Here is a 22,700-nt window from a genome sequence, read left to right on the forward strand (position 1 = left end):
CCACAGGAAACAAAGCAGTCACATCACAGAAACCTACAGGAAGGTTTATCTGTCATCCTCCAAAGATATTCTGCACAAGACAATAGTATTTCTCACAAAGTGTGGACAAAGATCTATAGATAATCACGACCTAAGGACTATATATTTTTTTATTATATTCACAGACATAAGTGTTTATTATATATTGCTAAAATGTCATCTCGATACCAAAATAGAAAAATATTAACAAATATGAATTGTTACATGTCAATCACAATATAAAAAGCCTAATATCTGATACCAATTTTTCTATGCAATATTTTTATATCAAATATTGATCTAATATCATCAGTATCTATTTATCTATTTCTTTAAATCTCTCAAATCTATGTACTTATGTAATTTATCTGTCTAATGTCTATCTATCTTCTAATCCATCTACTAAGCCCTTGATGCAATCTCCCTAATTATCTGTGTATTTCTTATCTATTCTTATATACCTCATATAAACAGATATCAACTAGAAACGCGATGAAAAAGAAAACAAATCTGATCATAATGATTTGTGCTAAGTATTCAAAGTTTAGCGATAGTAACATTTTATTGTTGCATTTTTTTATGTTTTTACAAAAGTCTTATAAACACATGAGGATCCTAAACAGACATACACGGGATTATACAGAGTACTAATTAAAATATTTAATCCACCTGAACAAGGTGACAAAAACAGAATAATATTCTGCCATCAATTCGAATTAGCAGAAACAAATAGGATCTGTTGCCCAATATAGCTCGTGTTATATTATTTTTCTGTTGTGAGATATACAGTGTGTGTGTATATATATATATATTATACAAAGAGACCCAAACAGTCACAGTACACTCATCCTTTATGATCACAAGTACAATGCTCTTCATGGTTGAGGTCAGTTATCACCCTTGGATGGAAATGCTCCACTTTTGTCTACACTGATCTTGAAAATCCTATTTACATTTAGTTTACGTTATTTTTGCCAGCAGTACAGGTTACAAATGACTCAATATGAGAAGTTTCTGGTAAATACAAGTCTGAGAGATACACACAAATACCACTAATGTTGACTAATCCAGAATTTGGGATATCATTGTAAAGTCATTATTAATTGTGTGCATATGCACTTGTGTATGTATGAGTAAGTATATATATATATATATATATATATATTTATTATCCGCACACTCTTGAGATTTATGGTGAAAATAAACTTCAGTTATTACACTCCATGATGCCCTCTGCATAAATTATTCATGTTTACCTCCACCGCAGCTCCACCTTTTCTTGCCACCCGGCCCTACCAACAGCCTTATAGGGCTAGTGGCCACTTCAGTCCGACTATTGTAATTGTAATTTTTATTATAATACCTATATTTATCCTCCTATCACTTTTCTTATTCCAGTCCAGATATTCTGGACACTCCTACATAATACCTCTACTGCTAAGTAAAGGCCCCGTTACACATAACGATGTCCCAGCGATCCCACTAACGATCCGACATGATGGGATCGCTGGGACATCGTTAGACAGCCCCGCCAGTGATCAGGACCAGCGAGCAAGCTGGTTTCTAATGTAAACATCAGGTATCTAAGAGCCGCGCAACTCCTGGATACCCGCTGATTACCTTGGAAACCAGCGTCCAGCGTTGCTGATCGCTGGTCTCTCGCTGCCACACGCAGCGATGCGTGCTGGCCAGCAGGAGACCATCAATCGAAAAATGGCCCGGGGCCGATCGAGCACGATCAGCGATACCCAGCAGGGGGGGCCGGTCGCTGATCCCCGTCACACACAGCGATCTCGCTGGCGAGATCGCTGTGGCATCACAAAATCAGCGATCTCGCTAACGAGATCGCTGTGTGTGACGGAGCCTTTACCCTCTGCATTAATTACTTTTATTCCCCCCGTCACCTTTTTCTACCAACATCTATCCAATACTATTAGCCACATCAGCCCTATTGTATTCTAATTGAAATTGCCATACTTATTTCCATCACTCCCCTGAGTTGTTTCAATCCACTGTAGGTCTCCCAGCAGCCATTCAGTGTAAGGGCTATTTTAGCTTGGTAATTCAGTTGCTGCCAGCAACACATTAGATGCACAGTGTGGCTTTCCTCGCCCCCCCCCTGGTGCCGGGTACAAAGCGTTGCCATGATAGGAAGCAACAGCGCTTCCCTGATATCCGGCGTGCATGCGCAATGAGTGTCCTCTCATTTGGCGCCGAGTCACTTCCAGCTCACTGCCGGGTGTTAGGGTTGGCGGAACACACTAAATAAAATATAATAATAAAGTGCGCTCGCAACCCGGGGTCCACCGTGCAGAGATGTAAAACAGCAGCTAATGTGAACAATGGCGAACAAAAGGCAGCGAAGCAGCAATCAAAACGCAGAGTGTTAACAGTCACACTGTGTGAACAGAAAACTAAGTTCCAAGCTCTGTTACTCCACAGAGCGGTAACATACAGCAGAACACTGAGTGCTACACCCTGTTCTGTCACAGGGATACAGCCAATATGACCCTAGGTAGGGTCCCTATCACTACCCCCAGGGTAGTCTAGGCTGGTGGTCGCTCTGAAACTCGGTGTGCAAACTGCACCCACGACTTAGGACGCCCGAAGTCAGATGCTGAGCCAAGCGAGAGTTCCCACCCTACACTGCCTGCCTAGACACACAAACACCGCTATAAGAGCGGCCCACACACATGTGCTCACAGAGTGGCAGCATATCCACACACAATCACAAATGATACTGGCGCACAGGCGTGCACCATTGAGAGCCTTTTATACCCTAAGCTCAAGTCCAGACAGGACCTTGCCTGTGGACCAATCTGAATCTGCCACATCACCAGAGCAGCTAACGTCAGAGAACCAATAAGAAGGCGCCACATCACGGACATGCTCACTAGGGTGAAATCTGGACTTGTGCTCCAGAGAACAACGCTGCACCTGTATACCAGTAGTCATCATAGGCTTAGCTGGACAGCCAGCAGTAACTACACATGCAGCATAAGCCTGGGCAAGGCGCCAGGACCGAATCCATGCCGCGCAATCATCCCAGCGGCCGAGCCTGAATGGGAGACCACAGCACCAGATCAGGCTTGGGATCTATCCCGTGCAGCGGAAAAATCCTGGTGCCTAACACAGAGCGACGCACTTCTGGTATGGCAGCCACCACCACTATTAAAGCACTCCCCCTTTATCCAGGCACCATGCCAGCACCTTAGCAAGGCGCGGGAGCGCCGCTAGTCCCACTCAGACCACCAGGTAACTGCCTCCATATTATTCCTTTTACTTGCAAATAGCGCCACCAATGACATGCATATTGATTGTACCCTGATTTACTCCAGGTCATCCTCATGAACACAGGTCTGCCCCCCAGCTACCTTGATTTCTGTACTCATTAACCTACAGTGGGGAAAAAAAGTATTTAGTCAGTCAGCAATAGTGCAAGTTCCACCACTTAAAAAGATGAGAGGCGTCTGTAATTTACATCATAGGTAGACCTCAACTATGGGAGACAAACTGAGAAAAAAAAATCCAGAAAATCACATTGTCTGTTTTTTTTTTTTCATTTTATTTGCATATTATGGTGGAAAATAAGTATTTGGTCAGAAACAAAATTTCATCTCAATACTTTGTGATATATCCTTTGTTGGCAATGACAGAGGTCAAACGTTTTCTGTAAGTCTTCACAAGGTTGCCACACACTGTTGTTGGTATGTTGGCCCATTCCTCCATGCAGATCTCCTCTAGAGCAGTGATGTTTTTGGCTTTTCGCTTGGCAACACGGACTTTCAACTCCCTCTAAAGGTTTTCTATAGGGTTGAGATCTGGAGACTGGCTAGGCCACTCCAGGACCTTGTAATGCTTCTTACGAAGCCACTCCTTCGTTGCCCTGGCGGTGTGCTTTCGATCATTGTCATGTTGAAAGACCCAGCCACGTTTCATCTTCAATGCCCTTGCTGATGGAAGGAGGTTTGCACTCAAAATCTCACGATACATGGCCCCATTCATTCTTTCATGTACCCGGATCAGTCGTCCTGGCCCCTTTGCAGAGAAACAGCCCCAAAGCATGATGTTTCCACCACCATGCTTTACAGTAGGTATGGTGTTTGATGGATGCAACTCAGTATTCTTTTTCCTCCAAACACGACAAGTTGTGTTTCTACCAAACAGTTCCAGTTTGGTTTCATCAGACCATAAGACATTATCCCAAAACTCCTCTGGATCATCCAAATGCTCTCTAGCAAACTTCAGACGGGCCCGGACATGTACAGGCTTAAGCAGTGGGACACGTCTGGCACTGCAGGATCTGAGTCCATGGTGGCGTAGTGTGTTACTTATGGTAGGCCTTGTTACATTGGTCCCAGCTCTCTGCAGTTCATTCACTAGGTCCCCCCGCGTGGTTCTGGGATTTTTGCTCACCGTTCTTGTGATCATTCTGACCCCACGGGGTGGGATTTTGCGTGGAGCACCAGATCGAGGGAGATTATCAGTGGTCTTGTATGTCTTCCATTTTCTAATTATTGCTCCCACAGTTGATTTCTTCACTCCAAGCTGGTTGGCTATTGCAGATTCAGTCTTCCCAGCCTGGTGCAGGGCTACAATTTTGTTTCTGGTGTCCTTTGACAGCTCTTTGGTCTTCACCATAGTGGAGTTTGGAGTCAGACTGTTTGAGGGTGTGCACAGGTGTCTTTTTATACTGATAACAAGTTTAAACAGGTGCCATTACTACAGGTAATGAGTGGAGGAAAGAGGAGACTCTTAAAGAAGAAGTTACAGGTCTGTGAGAGCCAGAAATCTTGATTGCTTGTTTCTGACCAAATACTTATTTTCCACCATAATATGCAAATAAAATGAAAAAAAAACAGACAATGTGATTTTCTGGATTTTTTTTTCTCAGTTTGTCTCCCATAGTTGAGGTCTACCTATGATGTAAATTACAGACGCCTCTCATCTTTTTAAGTGGTGGAACTTGCACTATTGCTGACTGACTAAATACTTTTTTTCCCCACTGTATGTCTTGTTATTTTTTTTTATTTTTACTTTTCATCTTTTATTTTTGTTTTCATGATATTACTATGTTGATTTTCCATACTTACCCCATTTATAGAAACCTCACATTTTGTTCCAGCTTTGATTTTTTTTTTCCTTCACTTCAATTCTGCTGTATGGTTTTGGACCCGCATTATTGTACCTGGGGTTTTTATTTTTTATTTTTCAATTTTTATCTGTGTTGTTTACTCACAAGTTGCTTCTTCTCTTTAGCAACTCAATAAATAAGATCCGGGAAGGATCAAAACGACGGTAAATATAAGTCGCTCTACATATAACCACTTTTTTTGCTCCCTTGTACCATTGCTTTTCCTTTGGATTGTAATAAATGAAGTTTCAACCCATTACACTGACACCTCGCCTACCAGGACAGAGTGCACACTAACAATTGTACTTTTATATATATACGGTATGTTGTGGTAGATCTGCTCACTCTACTGCACATAGAGGTAGACACAGTAATGCTGTCTCTTTAAATCTCCCACTGGTTTATTAAAGATACTGCATAAACCAATGCAAGTTAGCAAAATAAATACGGCCTTTGTGGCCTAACAGGAAAACAAAAACAAAAAAAAAAGCATATGGTACAGTCAGTGTTGCTGCAGGGAACCGTCCACTCAGGAACAAACATAAAAAGTTCTAACTTTCCTCATCATGAGCACACACAACTCTGGCACTCCGATCTCCTGACACACACAACTCTAAATGAGCCAAAAGGCTGCGTATTTACCTTCTGGACTGATGAGCAGCCTTCCACCCAGTCTTCAGCTGTTCACTAAACCTAGCCCTTAACATGGCTGATTAACCCCTCTCAGTACTTAGTGTGCTGGAGCATTTTCCTAGATTCATATCACTGAAGCTAATAACCTCAGTGATACATATCTCCCGTCCAGTACTTTCCAAGTGACTGTCAAAATGTATGAATGAATTTGTGTGTGTTAGCATTTATGTATAAAGTGCATGTGTGTGTGAAAGTGTATATATACCACTGAACAGTTTTATAAAAATCATTTTCTCTACATGTCTGACAGCCATTCCATTCCAGTGTCAGTTGAATTCCAACCAGAGTACACCTCATTCTACTTAATGTGCTTCTGATTAGGTGATCACCTGAACCAAATCTTATTTAATGAAGGAAAGTAAAAAAAACCCTGCTGTGGTGTTCACAAACCTCTTGCAATAAGACAAGCTGTATAGCAAAACACGTGCTAGTAATATCCCAAAAGTAATAAAAATGAAAAAATAACTTTTAACCATGCCAAAGGAGTTGAAAAGAAAAGTCTTGAGTGAGGAAAAGAAGGGCTCAATTCTGGCTTTACTAGCAGAGGGATACAGTGAGCGTCATGTTGCCTCCATCCTTAAAATTTCTAAGAAGGCAGTCCATTACAACAAGGTCAAGCAGCAGACGTTGGGGACAACAAAGCTACAGACCGGCAGAGGGTGAAAACGACTCTCCACTGACCGGGATGACCGTCATCTTATTCGAATGTCACTCAGCAACCACAGGATGACATCAAGTGACCTACAGAAGGAATGGCAGCTGGAGTGAAGTGCGCGGCAAGAACAGTTCGTAACAGGCTCCTAGAAGCAGGGCTCAAGTCATATAAAGCTACAAAAAAGACTTTCATCAATGAGAAGCAAAGGAGAGCCAGGCTGAAGCTTGCCAAAAAACATAAGGATCGGACCATAGAGGACTGGAGTAAGGTAATCTTCTCTGATGAGTCCAATTTTCAGCTTTGCCCAATACCTGGTCATCTAATGGTTAGAGGGAGACCTAGAGAGGCGTACAAGCCACAGTGTCTTGCACCCACTATGAAATTTGGTGGAGGATCGGTGATGATCTGGGGATGCTTCAGCAAGGCTGGAATTGGGCAGGTTAATCTTTGCAAAGGACGTATGAATCAAGCCGCATACAAGGTTATCCTGGAAAAACAATGATCCCTTCTGCTCAGGCAATGTTCCCCAACTCTGAGGACTGTTTTTTTCCAGCAGGACAATGCACCATGCCACATAGCTAGGTCAAACAATGTGTGGATGAAGGACCACCACATCAAATCCCTGTCATGGCCAGCCCAATCTCCAGACCTGAACACCATTGAAAACCTGTAATCAAGAGGAAGATGGATAGTCACAAGCCATCAAACAAACAAGAACTGCTTAAATTTTTGTACCAGGAGTGGCATAAGGTCACCCAAAAGCAGTGTGAAAGACTGGGGGAAAGCATGCCAAGACATACGAAAGCTGTGATCAAAAATCAAGGTTATTCCACAAAATATTGATTTCTGAACGCTTCCTGAGTTAAAACATTAGTATTGTTGTTTCTAAATGATTATGAACTTGTTTTCTTAGCATTATTTGAGGTCTGCAAGCACTGTATTTTTTTTTGTTATTTTGACCATTTCTCATTTTCTGAAAATAAATACAAAATTTGGTGCTTGGAAATTCGAGGACATGGTGTCAGTAGTTTATTGAATAAAAGAGAAATTTACACTTTACTCAAATATACTGTACATACTCGAGTACAATCCGAGATTTTCAGCCCATTCATTTGGGCTGAAAGTAAACCCCCCCCCCCTCGGCTTAAACTCAAGTCATAAACTCCAGAGTGCGTCATTGTGCTGTCTGACCTGAACATCACAGCCAGAGGACGCGGAGGACAGGTGGAATGGGGACAGGTGAATATCACATATACTTATCCCCTCCTGGCGTGGTTTCTGCAGCCCCTGCTTCTCCCACGGTCTCCAGCAGCTCTTCCTTCCTTCAGCGGTCATGTGGTGCAGCTCACTAAAGTCATGAATATGCGCATATTCATGACTGTAATGAGCGGTACCACGTGACCGCTGAAGGAAGGAAGAGCTGCTGGAGACCGTGGGAGAAGCAGGGGCTGCAGAAACCACGCCAGGAGGGGGTAAGTATATGTGATATTCACCTGTCCCCATTCCACCTGTCCTCCGCATCCTCTGGCTGTGATGTTCAGGTCAGAGAGCACAATGACGTGGTTAGTGCGTAGGTGTTATACAGTATTCTAATTTACTGAGATAAAGACTTTTGGGTTTTCATCGGCTGTAAGCCATAATCATCAACATTAACAGAAATAAACACTTGAAATACATCACTCTGTGTGTAATGACTATCTAATATATGAGTTTTACTTTTTGTATTGAAGAACTGAAATAAATTAACTGTTTGACATTCTAATTTTATGACATGCACATATATAGATAGATAGATATCAATTTAAATGTTTATATGTCTGTTTAGCGGACACAGACAGAAGAGCACCCCCACAAGCAAGAACAGTATGTGAGCCCTTAGCACCCATTGCAGTCCAATATCTCATCATAATGCATGTCTTTATGTGTTTCCTAATGTTATGTCCACCCCTGATCTCCATGTGTGTGTGTGTGTACAAATGCATGTATGTATGTGTGTACACATAAGAAAGAGTATGGTATATGTATAAACACACATATTTACACACAACACAGGGGACAATTGGAAATAATGAAGATTAATTTCACCCAAGCACACTTTGTGTTTTTCCCCATAGAGGATTTATTTACAAATTGCTGTAGGGCCCCAGTGTAAATGTGACCTAATTACCCTGAAGGTGAGGTAATTTGAGTCGGAGAAGTGAGTGAACCGCAAAGAGTCTAAATAATAGGTTGTATGTCAAATGGATTGTCCAATTTTAATGGTTGGTAATGCCCAAATGATCAAATTACTGGTTAAACATAACATCTGACAAATATCAGGAAAAGGAACAGTTATAAAACAGAGCACAAAACAGGGATCATGCAGAATAGAAAAAAAACATAATGGATGAGTTTCCCTTGTTTGGTACTTTCAGCAAGCTGCTGCCTAGTAGGGAAGTCTACAAAAAGTGCCATCTACATATCACATAAGATTCCTTTAATCTGACATCAGTAGCCAGATGATCAAATATAAAAGATTTCCGCAGAAATCAGAATTAATTGAATGTGTCCAGCTTAAAATCTGGACTTTTTTCTGATACAGATAACACGCCACTCATTTCTGGGGGTTGGAAACATTTATCAGCTTCATTACTTATTTTGGGATGCATTTTATTTTAAAAATATATTTAAAAATATATTTTTTTTAGCTTTGTGTTATGAAAAGTAATGGAACTCTTTTTACCTTTAATGGGACGTATATAGTAGGCTCCAAATGTCTCACTACTCATGCTCCTCTTTTATTCTCTTCAGCATCATGGCGACATCCTGTTGTCTTTCAGTTATGTGGCGCTATAGCAGTGACCTGGCAACTACCAGTGGAGGAGCATGAGCACATGGCAGTGGCATAATAGGCATTTTCATTGTACCCTTTCATCATTTTAACCACTTCAAGACCAGACCATCTTAACCCGTTCCTGACCAGATATATTTTCATGTTTTGTACATGCAGTTTAAAGAGCTGTAAAAAAATTTCTGGTTCGTATATCTAAATAGTTTTTGCAGCTTTTTCTATATGACACGTGGAGCCTAATTTTTATGTTACATTCATACTCACTTTTATTTTATTGCCTATATTTTTTCACATTTTTGCCATTTTTCTATGACCAGACAGGACCACTAAAAACATTTTAAATGCTTTCACTTAATTTTTTTTATATATTGCACACATGGGTCCAATATGTGGGAGTTGGCCAGTAACAGTTGATTTGGACTAGCAGTGTTGGGGGAGGGGTATTTACCTTTTGCTGCTTATTATTGTTTATTTATTTATTTCACACATTGAGGTCCCTATAAGGTGTTGAAAAATCTTTGTGGGGCATTTCAATATTTACGGTACTTTTTTTTATTATTGCATTTCTTCTGTAACTGGGGCTGGCATACTAACCCCAGTTACAGGGCAAATACAGATGCCTAGCTTCATAGTAGTGCTGACTGGTTCTCCCTCCCTGCACCCAGCGATCACGATTGCTGAATCTAGTGGAAGAAGCATCAACAGAGATTTTTATACTTATTCAGAGATGTGTATACACAGTTGTTAGGAAGGCGAACCCTTTCCGCCTTCTCTATGGGATGTCTGGCTGTGTTTTAGAACCAGCTTCCTGCTCCTGCAGCTGCACAATGTCATACAACTGTTATACTATGGATGGCAATTTAGAACGTCACTGCATAGTAGAATGCTGACTGCTCAGATGTAAGTCTATGGATGATCCGGAAGTAGTTAAATTATATGGAGCTTACATCATCCTTTAATGAATGTCAGAAACCCCTTTAATAGTAAAAAAAACCACAATGTGTAATATTTATCAAAACTTTCTAATTCTTTGAATGCGCAAACTTAGATTAGACAGTGTGAGGCAGTGACCGGAGTCATGCGTGAGAGTCGCTATGTCCCCCAGGATGCGCTCAGAAGCATATTAGATCCGCTGGGGTGCCTTGTGGTCAGAGCAGGGTGCCTGTGAGTCACAAGGCAGAATAAAAGTAAGTTTGAACCTGGTCAAGTTATTTTGACCAATGAGCTTGTTCAGGAAAACCCGGTATGGGCTTTTATTTTTTAAACTGACCGCAGGAAGGTAGTGGGGTCCGGTCCGTTTCCCTCAGCCCAGATCTTATAAGTGGGCTATGGCCACAGAGTGGAGTGAAGGAAAAAAAAAACCTGCAGGAAGAGTTTGGATGTGTCAGTTTTGGTTTTGCAAGCAGACAGAGAAGTTGGTCTGCAGAGCACTCCCTGCGTGAGGCAACACAGGGCCAAGCGGACCCAAAGGGTCTGGCACCCCTGCATACACAGCTGTGCGGTCCCTCACAGCAACCGGTCCCAGGCTGTCTTTTGTTTTCCCGGCTGCGATCCGGAGGATACAACATGCTGTGCACTGTGTGAGCTCTTGGACATTAAACACGTTTTGTTTTGAACTTGCTTGGGTCACTGTCTCATCACTGCACAGCGTGGACACCGCTGCACTACAACAGTTTAAGAGGTGCCATATTTGCCATAAATGTTCATGCTGTTTGATAAACCTGGCTTATTATAAGACTATCTAGTCTAAGTTTACAAATACTATAAGCTGGCTTATTTTGTGCCAGAAATGTGCCCCAAACACTTATCACATGGCATATTAAGTCACGCCCATTTTACTAAACAAATCTATATGACGAATAAGAATCCTGGACGGGGAAGGTACAGAAAGTGTCCAAAACACATGCTAAATAGGGTGCAAGTCATGAAAGGCATTGTTAAATTCTGGTACATTTAGTTGGATAAAACTTTCAACAATGGGGCAGATTAATTGATACTGTCCATCATTTAGACAGTATAAACTTAGAGGTGGCAAGCAGAAACTGTGGTCTGGTCAGTGTCTAAAACAAGTAATAAATTTGGCACATTCTTTTTATTGGCACAATTTAAGCCAAAAATCGCATTTTGCGCAGTAAATATCCCCAATGTATAAAAACGAATGCTAACTTTTAAAAATGGGTGAAAACCCCTTTAAGTTATCATATATCTGAGGGATATGGTGTCTTCTACTGGGACCCCCACCGATTCCAATAGCGTGGCTCTGAAATGCTCTGTCTAAAAGCATTACCCCAATATATACACCACAGCCACTTTTACTCTCTTTGAGACTGCTATTGACCACTTAGCAAAGCACTCAGATTTTTCTGACCGTTTCGGAGCATACAGTGGGTATTGGAAAGTATTCAGACCCTTTAAATTTTTCACTATGTTTCATTGCAGCCATTTGGAAAATTAAAAAAAAGTTAATTTTCTCTCAATAATGTACACTGCACTACGTATTGACTGAAAAAAACAGAAATGTAGACATTTTTGCAAATTTATTAAAAAAGAAAAACTGAAATATCACATGGGCATAAGTATTCAGACCCTTTGCTCAGTATTGAGTAGAAGCGCCCTTTTGAGCTAGTACAGCCATGAGTCTTCTTGGGAATGATGCAACAATTTTTTCACACCTGGATCTGGAGATCCTCTGTCATTCATCCTTGCAGATCCTCTCCAGTTCCATCAGGTTGCATGGTGAACAGCCATTTTCAGGTCTTTACAGAGATGCTTAATTGGGTTTAGGTCAGGGCTCTGGCTGGGCCAGTCAAGAATGGTCACAGTTGTTCTGAAGCCACTCCTTTGTTATTTTAGCTTTGTGCTTACGGCCATTGTCTTGTTGGAAGGTGAAACTTCGGCCAAGTCAGAGGTCCAGAGCACTCTGGAAGAGGTTTTCATCCAGGATATCTCTGTACTGGCCGCATTCATGTTTCCTTCAATTGCAACCAGTAATCCTGTCCTTGCAGCTGAAAAACACCTTCATAGCATGATGCTGCCACCACCATGTTTCACTGTTGGGATTGTATTGGGCAGATGTTGAGCAGTGCCTGGTTTTCTCCACACATACCGCTTACAATTATCACCAAAAAGTTCTATCTTCATCTCATCAGACCAGAGAATCTTATTTCTCATAGTCTGGGAGTCCTTCATGTGTTATATAGCAAACTCTATGCGGGCTTTCATATGTCTTGCCCTAAGGAGAGGCTTCTGTCAGATCACTCTGTTATAAAGGCCAGATTGGTGGAGGACTGCAGCGATAGTTGACTTTGTGGAACTTTCTCCCATCTCCCTACTGCATCTGTGGAGCTCAGCCACAGTGATCTTGGAGTTCTTCTTTACCCTTCTCACCAAGGCTATTCTCCCACGATTGCTCAGTTTGGCTCGATGGCCAGGTCTAGGAAGCTTTCTGGTGGTCCCAAACTTCTTCCATTTAAGGATTATGGAGGCCACTGTGCTCTTAGGAACCTTGAGTACTGCAGAAATTCTTTTGTAATTTTGGCCAGATCTGTGCCTTGCCACAATTCTGTCTCTGAGCTCCTTGGCCAGTTCCTTTGACCTCATGATTCTCATTTGGTATGCCATGCACTGTGAGCTGTGAGGTCTTATACAGACAGGTGTGCGCCTTTACAAATCAAGTCCTATCAGTAAAATTAAACACAACTGGACTCTAATGAAGGAGTAGAACCATCCCAAGGAGGATCACAAGGAAATGGACAGCATGTGACTTAAATATGAGTGTCTGAGCAAAGGGTCTGAATACTTATGACCATGTGATATTTCAGTTTTTCTTTTTTAATAAATTTGCAAAAATTTCTACATTTTTTATCAATCAAAATGGGGTGAGGAATGTATATTAATGAGAAAAATGTGAACTTTTTTGAATTTACCAAATAGCTGCAATGAAAAAAAGAGTGAAAAATTTAAAGGGGTCTGAATACTTTCCATACCCACTGTATGTCCAGCCACTGCTCTATTCAAACCAACCATTTCAGAGCCTCGTTCTTGTGATGTTTGGACCCTTACTTATCAGAAAGTTATCATTTATGCAATGGATAGGTGATGATTTCGAAAGAAGGGAATAACCCTAAAAACTAATTCAGTTAATGCTCTAATCCTATTGTGTAATAAAATGAAATGGTTGATTAAAAAAAAAAAACTTTAAAATCTGTATATTAATAAAAATCTGATTAAAAAAGTATCTTTTCTAAATTGTTGCATCTGATGGAGGAATTTATTAATGTTTGAGTAAGGACTCCACTAATTGCATTATAGAGGTGTTTGGATGTGTAATTAATATTTCAGCACAGGTTTCACTTATTTTACTTGTTTTAACTGCTATATACAGGCATAGCAGATCTCCAGGTATATGTCATGCCAGACAATATTTGCACTGCAGGCGCCCATAATAGACTGAATTATAGATAACCATAATATTGCAAAAAACCACAAAAGTGAAGCCCAAACCACAAGATGTGACTGACAGCTTTCAAAGCTGCGGTTTCTGCTCCTATCCTGTTTTGTATCTCAGACGTACACTCTGTGCATGATCTCTGCAGCACCTGTTGTGACATCCTGCCACAGTGAGGATCAGCCCTTTAGGGTAGTTGGCTTTGAAGATCAAGTAGAAAAAAAACACCCTGCATAAATAAATAGTCATATATTCAGACACATACATAACTCCCTAGTCTTCCTAATATAGATAATCAATATCATAACAACTAAAAATATCTAGTATTACACCTTATTAGAAACATGCCAAAAGCTGGTTATGTCTGATTAACTATTTACATGACACTTTTTTCACGCTCTGTATGCACAAGATAATTCCATTGTTCTCGATGGCCTAGCCCATAGGTTTTGGCAGCATGGCTGACTCTCCTCTTACAGTGGATCTTGTTGAATAGAAGGACTGCTGTACATACTGGATTTCAACATGCCTGGTCTTTTAGTTCTCAACGTAGATAGAGGTGTCTGGAAAGAAGCTTTCGTACCGCTCTATTTATTATGCTTTGTTTACATAGAACTATCATATTCCTCAGCGCTTTACATACATTGTCATCGCTTCTCCCAGTGGGTCTCACAATCTAAATTCCTTATCAGTATGTCTTTGGAATGTGGGATGAAAACAGAGAACCCGGAGGAAACCCACGCAAACATGGGGAGAACATACAAACTCCTTGCAGATGTTGTCCTTGGTGGGATTTGAACCCAAGACCCCAGCACCGCAAGGCTGCAGTGCTAACCACTCTATTTACACCAAGTATACATGTCCAACTTTCAGTCTGGAGGAAGTGGCACATCTACAGTTAAGTTCAGAAATGTTTGGACAGTGACCAAAACAATTGAGATACAATTGAAGTGTAGACTTTCAAATTTAATTGAAGGGGCTAAACATAAATATCCTGAGAAATGTCTACAAAATGCAAAGCCTCCTCATTTCAGAGGTTTAAAAGTACATGGACAAATTAACTTTAACTATAATTAAAATGTTAATTTTTAAATTCATTATTGAGAATCCTTTGTAGGTAATGAGTGCCTGAAGTCTGGAGGCCATGGACATCACCAAACGCTGGGTTACCTCTTTTGTGATGCTTTGCCCGGTCTTTACCAAAGTTGACTTTAGTTATTGTTTGAGATCTGGCGATTGACTCGGCCACTGCAGAATATTCGACTTCTTTGCCTTAAAATTCTGGGTTGTTTTCGCATGTTTTGGGTCATTGTTCATCTGTACTGTGAAGCGTCGTCCAATATACCTTGCTGCATTTGGTTGAGCAGAGTATTGCCCTGTACACAGAATTCATCCGGCTGCTTCTGTCTTCAGTCACATCATCAATAAACACTAGTGACCCAGTGCCATTGGAAGTCGCATGCCCGCGCCATGACACTGCCTCCACCATGTTTTACAGAAGATGTGGTGCTTTGGATCATGATCCATTTCAAGCCTTCTCCATACTTCTTCCCATCACACTGCTACAGGTTGATCTTAGTTTAATTTGTCCAAAGAAAGCTTTTCCAGAACTGGGTTGGCTTCTTTAGGTGTTTTTTGGCAAAGTCTGATCTGGCCTTTGAATTTTTAACGCTGATTAATGTTTTTGCACCTTGTGGTGAACTCTCTGTATTAGCTCTCATGACATCTTCTCTTTATGGTAGGCTTAGATACTGAAACACCTACTTCCTGCAGAGTGTCATTCACATGGGTGGATGTTGTAAATGGGTTTTCCTTCCACCATTTAAAGGATTCTGTCTTCCTGGCCTTTTTGAGATGCCAAGCTCACTAGTGCGCGCTTTAATTTTTTGCAGAATATACCAAACTGTTGATTTGGCCACTCCTATCATTTCTACTATCTCTCTGATGCATTTTTTATTCTTTTCATCCTAATGATGCTTTTTTTTCCTCTTCCATTGAGTGCTTCTTTGACTGCATATCATGGGTTCACAGTAACAGTTTCCAAATGCAAATTCCACACCAGGAATCAACTCCAGACCCTTTACCTACTTAATAATGATGGGTTAACAAAAGAATAGCCCATGCAGCCCATTAAAGAACTTTTGATATAATTGTCCAATTACTTTTGGTCCCTTTAAAAAAAGGCAGCTACATATTAAAGAGGTGTAATTTCTAAACCTTTAATCCAATTAGGATGTGAATACCCTCAAATTAAATCTGACAATCTACACTTTAAACCCATATTATATAACTGTACCTTGAATATGTTTTGGTAAACATAAAAAAATGCCAAACTTGCATCACTGTACAAGTATTTCTAGGCCCAACTATCTCTTACATGGAGGACCCATCGGTGGAAGGAAAACTGTGCAATGGAAATTGATTCTGACGTATATTAGTAATAAAGCTCCTGCTGGGGACAAATTTGAATATCAGTTCATCCTCCTATATACAGTATGAGCCCTCAAAAAGACTTCTACAAGTGCTTCTCACAAAATTAGAATCTTAGTTCTTCAATACAAAAAGTGAAACTCATATTATATAGAGTCAATACAAACTGTGATTTATTTCAATTGCTTATTAGTTAATGTTGATGATTATTAATAATAATAATAATAATAATCTTTATTTATATAGCGCCAACATATTCCGCAGCGCTTTACAGTTAAACAGTTTCAAACACAACAGTCATAAGTAACAACGTTAACAATACAATAATTAAAGCGAAATAAGACGACCCTGCTCGTGGGAGCTTACAATCTACAATGAGGTGGGGGAGATACAAAGCACAGGTTTGTATTTACAATGATGTATTTACAATGATGGTCCAGTCATCTTCAGGGGGTGGGGGTTAGATGGAGATAGTGAATGGGCTACACACACACAAACATAACATGACTTTGATTACTGAATGTGATAGGCCGCTCTGAACAAATGTGTTTTGAGCGAGCGCCTAAAACTATGCAAATTGTGGATGGTCCTAATATCTTGGGGTAGAGCATTCCAGAGAATTGGCGCAGCACGGGAGAAGTCTTGGAGTCGGGAGTGGGAGGTACGGATTAGGGCAGAGTCGAAAGTCATTTGCAGAGCGCAGCGGTCGGTTAGGCCGATAGACAGAAATGAGGGAGGAGATGTAAGGGGGTGCCGCACTGTGGAGAGCTTTGTGAGTGAGAACAAGTACTTTGAATTGTACCCTGTAATGAATTGGCAGCCAGTGTAACGACTGGCGAAGAGCGGACGCGTCTGAGTAACGATTAGCCAGATGGACAACCCTGCCTGCTGCATTAAGGATAGACTGGAGAGGGGAGAGGCGAGTGAGAGGGAGGCCAATTAATAGAGCATTACAGTAGTCCAGGCGGGAGTGGATCAGGGCGACAGTGAGAGTTTTTGTTGTTTCCATGGTGAGAAAAGGGCAGATTCTAGTGATGTTCTTTAGGTGTAAGCGGCACGAGCGGGCAAGAGATTGTATATGGGAGGTGAAGGAGAGATCGGAGTCAAACATAACACCCAGACAGCGCGCCTGCTGTCGGGGTGTTATTATGGTGCCACCCACAGAGAGGGAAATGTCAGATTTAGGGAGGTTGGTAGATGGTGGGAGCAGAAGAAGTTCAGTTTTGGAGAGGTTGAGTTTCAGATAGAGAGCAGACATGATGTTGGAGACTGCAGACAGACAGGATGTTATTGCTTACATCCAATGAAAACCTATAAGTCATTATCTCAGTAAGTTAGAATAATTCACAAAAAACACATGCAAAGGCTTCCTAAGCATTTAAAAAAGGTCCCTTAGTCTGTTTCAGTAGATTCCACAATCATGGGGAAGACTACTGACTTGACAGATGTCCAGAAGGCAGTCATTGACACACTCCACAAGAAGGGTAAGCCACAAAAGGTCATTGCTAAAGAAGCTGAAGGTCAGAAATTAGCGGTCACAAGGGAGCGCTAGGAAGGTAGCCTGGGGAGTGGAAGGGAAAGCAGAGTCCTGACGTAGCTCCAGCCGCAAACCTCCAAGGGAGGATCAGAGCAATGGTAAATGGAAAACGGTCACAGGAGCGTTGGATGGAGACTCAGACACAGAGGTTTGGTTTAACAACAACGTGTTTCGACGGAAGCACCGTCTTCAGCAGGTGGCAGTTTAAACTGTTTTGGTGTTATTTAATTTATTTTACTCATTTTTATAGCGCTATTACGTAATTCCACAGCGTTTTACAAACATCAGCACTGTCCCCGTTGGGGATCACAATCTACAGGGTGAGCCATTTATATGGATACACCTGGGTGGGCCATGTATATGGATACACCTAAATAAAATGGGAATGATTGGTGATATCAACTTCCTGTTTGTGGCACATAAGTTTTCCCCCTCCCATATACTAATGTGCCACAAACAGGAAGTTGATATCAGTAACTATTCCCATTTTATTTAGGTGTATCCATATACATGGCCCACCCAGGTGTATCCATATAAATGGCCCACCCTGTAGATTCCCTATCAGTATGTGTTTGGAATGTGGGAGGAATCCGGAGTACCTGGAGGAAACCCATGCAAACATGATTATCATTTATATTCTCTGAAAAAAGGCCAAGAAAGCAAAAATTCTGCCAGGGTTTGTAAACTTTTGAGCACAACTGTACTTTGTTTCTTATTTGTAACTTGGGTTTATCAATACTTGGTCTTGCTTTATATGGATTTCCTATGATAGTTATTATAAACTTTTAGCACTTTATTTCCAACAATGCTATATTGCTAATTAATTCTGTTTATTGCACAAGCACTTTATATGGCCCCACAGGATATATATACATACATACATACACATCTTGTCACCAATTACTTTTGTACCATTATTTTTCCTTATGACAGCCGTTTTACCCTCCCTGGTTACCCCTTTTTCTTTATATACTTTGTTCATCCCATAGACTGTGTACCCCTGTTTGGACATGGCATTTTGGTGTTGCTGTTCTCCCCCATTGCCACTTAGTCAGGTTTTACGTTTTATGTTTTATCTATCTTGTTTTTATGAATTTCTATAATACAAATTATCTATAATTTTTTATACACTCCTGTGTCCATCTTCTTTTTTGGGAAATTCTATAAAAATGATGGTAGTCTCACGTTCAAAGCAGTAGTGGGTGGTGAGATATGGAGCCTGAAAGTCAAAAGTTTAAAACATTGTTACCCTTTTGCTCATCAGTGTATACAGTATGAGCCCCATACAGTCTCCTATACACAGTATGATCTCCCACATAGACTCTTATACACTGCGTTCCAAATTATTATGCAAATTGGATTTAAGTGTCATAAAGATGTAATTTTTTGTTTTTCAAATAAACTCATAGATGGTATTGTGTATCAGGGCTCTTTGGATCACTGAAATCAATCTCAAATTCCTGTGATAATTAGTTTACCAGGTGAGCCCAATTAAAGGAAAACTACTTAAGAATGATGTTCCACATTATTAAGCAGGGCACAGGTTTCAAGGAATTTAGGAAAGAAAAAGGATCTCTCTGGTGCCGAAAAGCATCAAATAGTGCAATGCCTTGGTCAAGAGATGAAAACATTAGATATTTCCCAAAAACTTAAACGTGACCATCGTACTGTTAAGAGATTTGTGGTTGATTCTGAGCACAGACATGTTTGTGCTGATAAAGGCAGAATGAGGAAGGTTTCTGCCAGGCAAGTTCATCGGATTAAGAGAGCAGCTGCTAAAAACCCATTACAAACCAGCAAACAGATATTTAAAGCTGCTGGTGCCTCTGGAGTCCCTCGAACCTCATGGTGTAGGATCCTTCAAAGGCTTGCTGTGGTGCATAAACCTACTATTTGGCCACCCCTAAAAAGTGTTCACAAGCAGAAATTGTAGCAGTGGGCCCAGACATACATGAAGACTATTTTTCAAACAGTCTTGTTTACTGATGAGTGTCGAGCAACCCTGGATGGTCCAGATGGATGGTTGGTGGATGGCCACTATGTCCCAACAAGGCTGCGACTTCAGCGAGGAGGAGGAGTCATGTTTTGGGCCGGAATCATGGGGAAACAGCTGGTAGGGCTCTTTAAGGTTCCTGAAGGTGTGAAAATGACCTCTGCAAAGTACTGTATATAGAGTTTCTGACTGACAGCTGTCTTCCATGGTATAAAAAGCAGAAATGTGCCTTCAGGAGCAAAATCCTCTTCATGCATGACAATGCACCATCTCATGCTGCAAAGAATACCTCGGAGTCATTGGCTGCTATGGGCATAAAAGGAGATAAACTCATGGTGTGGCCACCATCTTCCCCTGACCTCAACCCTGTAGAGAACCTTTGGAGTATCATCAAGCAAAAGATCTATGAGGGAGGCAGTTCACATCAAAACAGCAGCTCTGGGAGGCTATTCCGACTTCATGCAAAGAAATCCAAGCAGAGACTCTCCAAAAACTCCCAAGCTCAATGGATGCAAGAATTGTGAAGGTGATGTCACAGAAGGGTTCCTATGATAGCATGTAGCTTGGCCTGTTAGGATGTTTTGGAGTTAAATAGCTTTTTGTTCAGTGAATGTGACCTCCTAATGCTGCAAATTCCACAAATGAACATTTTCAGTTCTTTAAAACAGATCAAATGTTTAGAAATTCTACTGTGCCTAATAATTTGGAACAGTGCAATTTGAGTTTTTATTCATTTTGGAGATTATACTGTTATCATTGGGAGGTTTCTTCAATAAAATTTGATGTATACTCTAACGGGTGATGACTTTTATTAGACTGACTGTCATTTGTACTGACTATTTAGGAAAATCATAGAAAAATATCATTTGCATAATAATTTGGAACACAGTGTATGTAGCATGAGCAAAGCCCCCACATATCCTCCATACATACAGTGTGAGCCTCACACAGCATCCATATATAATTATAATTTTATTTATATAGCGCCAACATATTCCGCAGCAATTTACATTTCAGAGGGGACTTGTACAGACGATTGACATTACAGCATAACAATAATCACATAGCTCATAACAGAGACCAAGAGGAATGAGGGCCCTGCTTGCAAGCTTACAATCTATGAATACAGTGTGAGCCCCACATAGCCTCCTATATACAGTGTGAGCCCCACATAGCCTCCTATATACAGTGTGAGCCCCACATAGCCTCCTATATACATACAAATATCCCATACAAAAGAAAAAAACAAAAACATATACTCACCTCACTCCCAATCCTCAGGCGCTCTGTTCCTGTCTCCTGTGCACTGAGTTTCAGCAGCAGCGTGATGAAATGACGTCATCGCATTTGCTATCTCACAAGCTTATGGTGGCCCTGTCCTCCACAAATGTATTCACTGCTGTCTGCGTCATCAGGATGCAGATAGCGATGACATCGGGCGGTGGTGGGTGGACGGTGGGTGGGGGGAGAGCAGGTTGCAGCTTGTGGGCCACCATTTCAGCCTTTCAGATGTCTCAGTCCGCGGGTATGTCTGGAATTAACAGAGGGCCAGATAAAGCCTTCGGAACGCAGTTTACCCAGGTCTGCTCTAGGGCTTTTTCTTTTAAACTTTGCCTGCTGGGTATTATAGATGAGCTTATTGATGGGTCCAACGACAGAGTCATTTTTAGATTTGATTTAGTCTGTCCTAGAAAAATAATTATAATGTATGCTCCACAGGCTTCAACCACTTTATAAAGTCCTCTATATGAATAGGAGATGTGCTTAGAAATTTGATAAGATATGGGGACGGGGGTCATCAATAGCATACACTGCCTAATAGGATTCCCAGCCGAGCCTTCTGTATATTTAGTTCTATCATACTGTATGTCTGCATAAGGTAATACTTAATGACATTTCTGGGGAGGAGTGATGGGCATGGGGACCAGTTATTTGAGTGTTGTGTTTGAGGATATAAGTATTGAGTGTATGGATATGATTCTTTAGTTGTTGTTACGGTAATTCATTCAATACAACTACATAATATTGATCTTAACTCAGATATTGAACTGGTTGCAGTGGACATTGATACTTCTAATAGTTGCTATTGTTAATATTTCCATTGCGTTTAAAAAAAAATTGAAAATAAAGACTTAAAACTGAAGTAAGCGCTTGAAATTAGTATCACATACTGTAGTTTCAGACATCTGTAGATGACTACTGTACTTGCAGCAGTGCTTTTATGAGTCATCATGTCTTGTAACAAAATTGATAATACACAGTATCCACTGAGAACTTCTGGTGACACAAAGTTGATTTCATATAAAGAAGCCGTAATAAAACAAAACCACTGTTATTTTTGCACCATGATTACATACTAAAGACACATTTCTGACTATTACATGCAAAAGAAACCAGTCGGAAAGAATAAAAATGTCTTTAGGGTTTGTGCCCACAATCAGGAAAAGCAGCGATTTGGACGCAGTTGACCTGCGCTGCATCCAGAACGCTGCGTTCTACAATACAAGCACAGTGGATGGGATTTATAGAACTCCCATGCCCACTGTGCTTCTATTTACCGCTGCGTAAACTCACCCGCAGTGCGGGTTTATGAGCTGCAGCATGTCAATTTCTGCTATAATACGTCCTTAGTCATAGGAATATCAAGGACACAGTGTACGCCAGAAACCCGTAAGTTTTATCCTCATGATTGATCTTCCCGTTTTTAAATTAATTTCTAAAAAACATTAATTTAAGGATGGAAGTGCCGGAAAATCCTGTTTTCTTCCTCGGCACTACAAAAGCTAACCTGTAAGGCTGGGTTCATATTAATACAGGGCTCTCTGCAGAACAGTTTGTTGGGGTTTCTGTCGGAATCCGAAAAGCAGCATTCCAACAGAAACCTCAACATACCCCCAATGGAGTCATTCACTTGAAACTCCGATGTAGTGCTCTGTGGAGAGCGCTTTGCAACCCTAGCCTGT

General features: G+C 40.9%; 1 protein-coding gene across 3 annotated transcripts in view; it reads right to left on the reverse strand.

Annotated features, from left to right (window-relative positions):
* Positions 1–22,700, reverse strand: part of SPAG6 (sperm associated antigen 6) — a 251,931-nt gene that overhangs the window by 83,379 nt on the left and 145,852 nt on the right. The gene's annotated exons all lie outside the window — the stretch shown is intronic.

The sequence above is a fragment of the Dendrobates tinctorius genome, unplaced genomic scaffold (genome assembly GCF_039654945.1).
Source record: "Dendrobates tinctorius isolate UK_male_01 unplaced genomic scaffold, ASM3965494v1 ptg000070l, whole genome shotgun sequence".
In the NCBI taxonomy this organism is placed as follows: domain Eukaryota; kingdom Metazoa; phylum Chordata; class Amphibia; order Anura; family Dendrobatidae; genus Dendrobates; species Dendrobates tinctorius.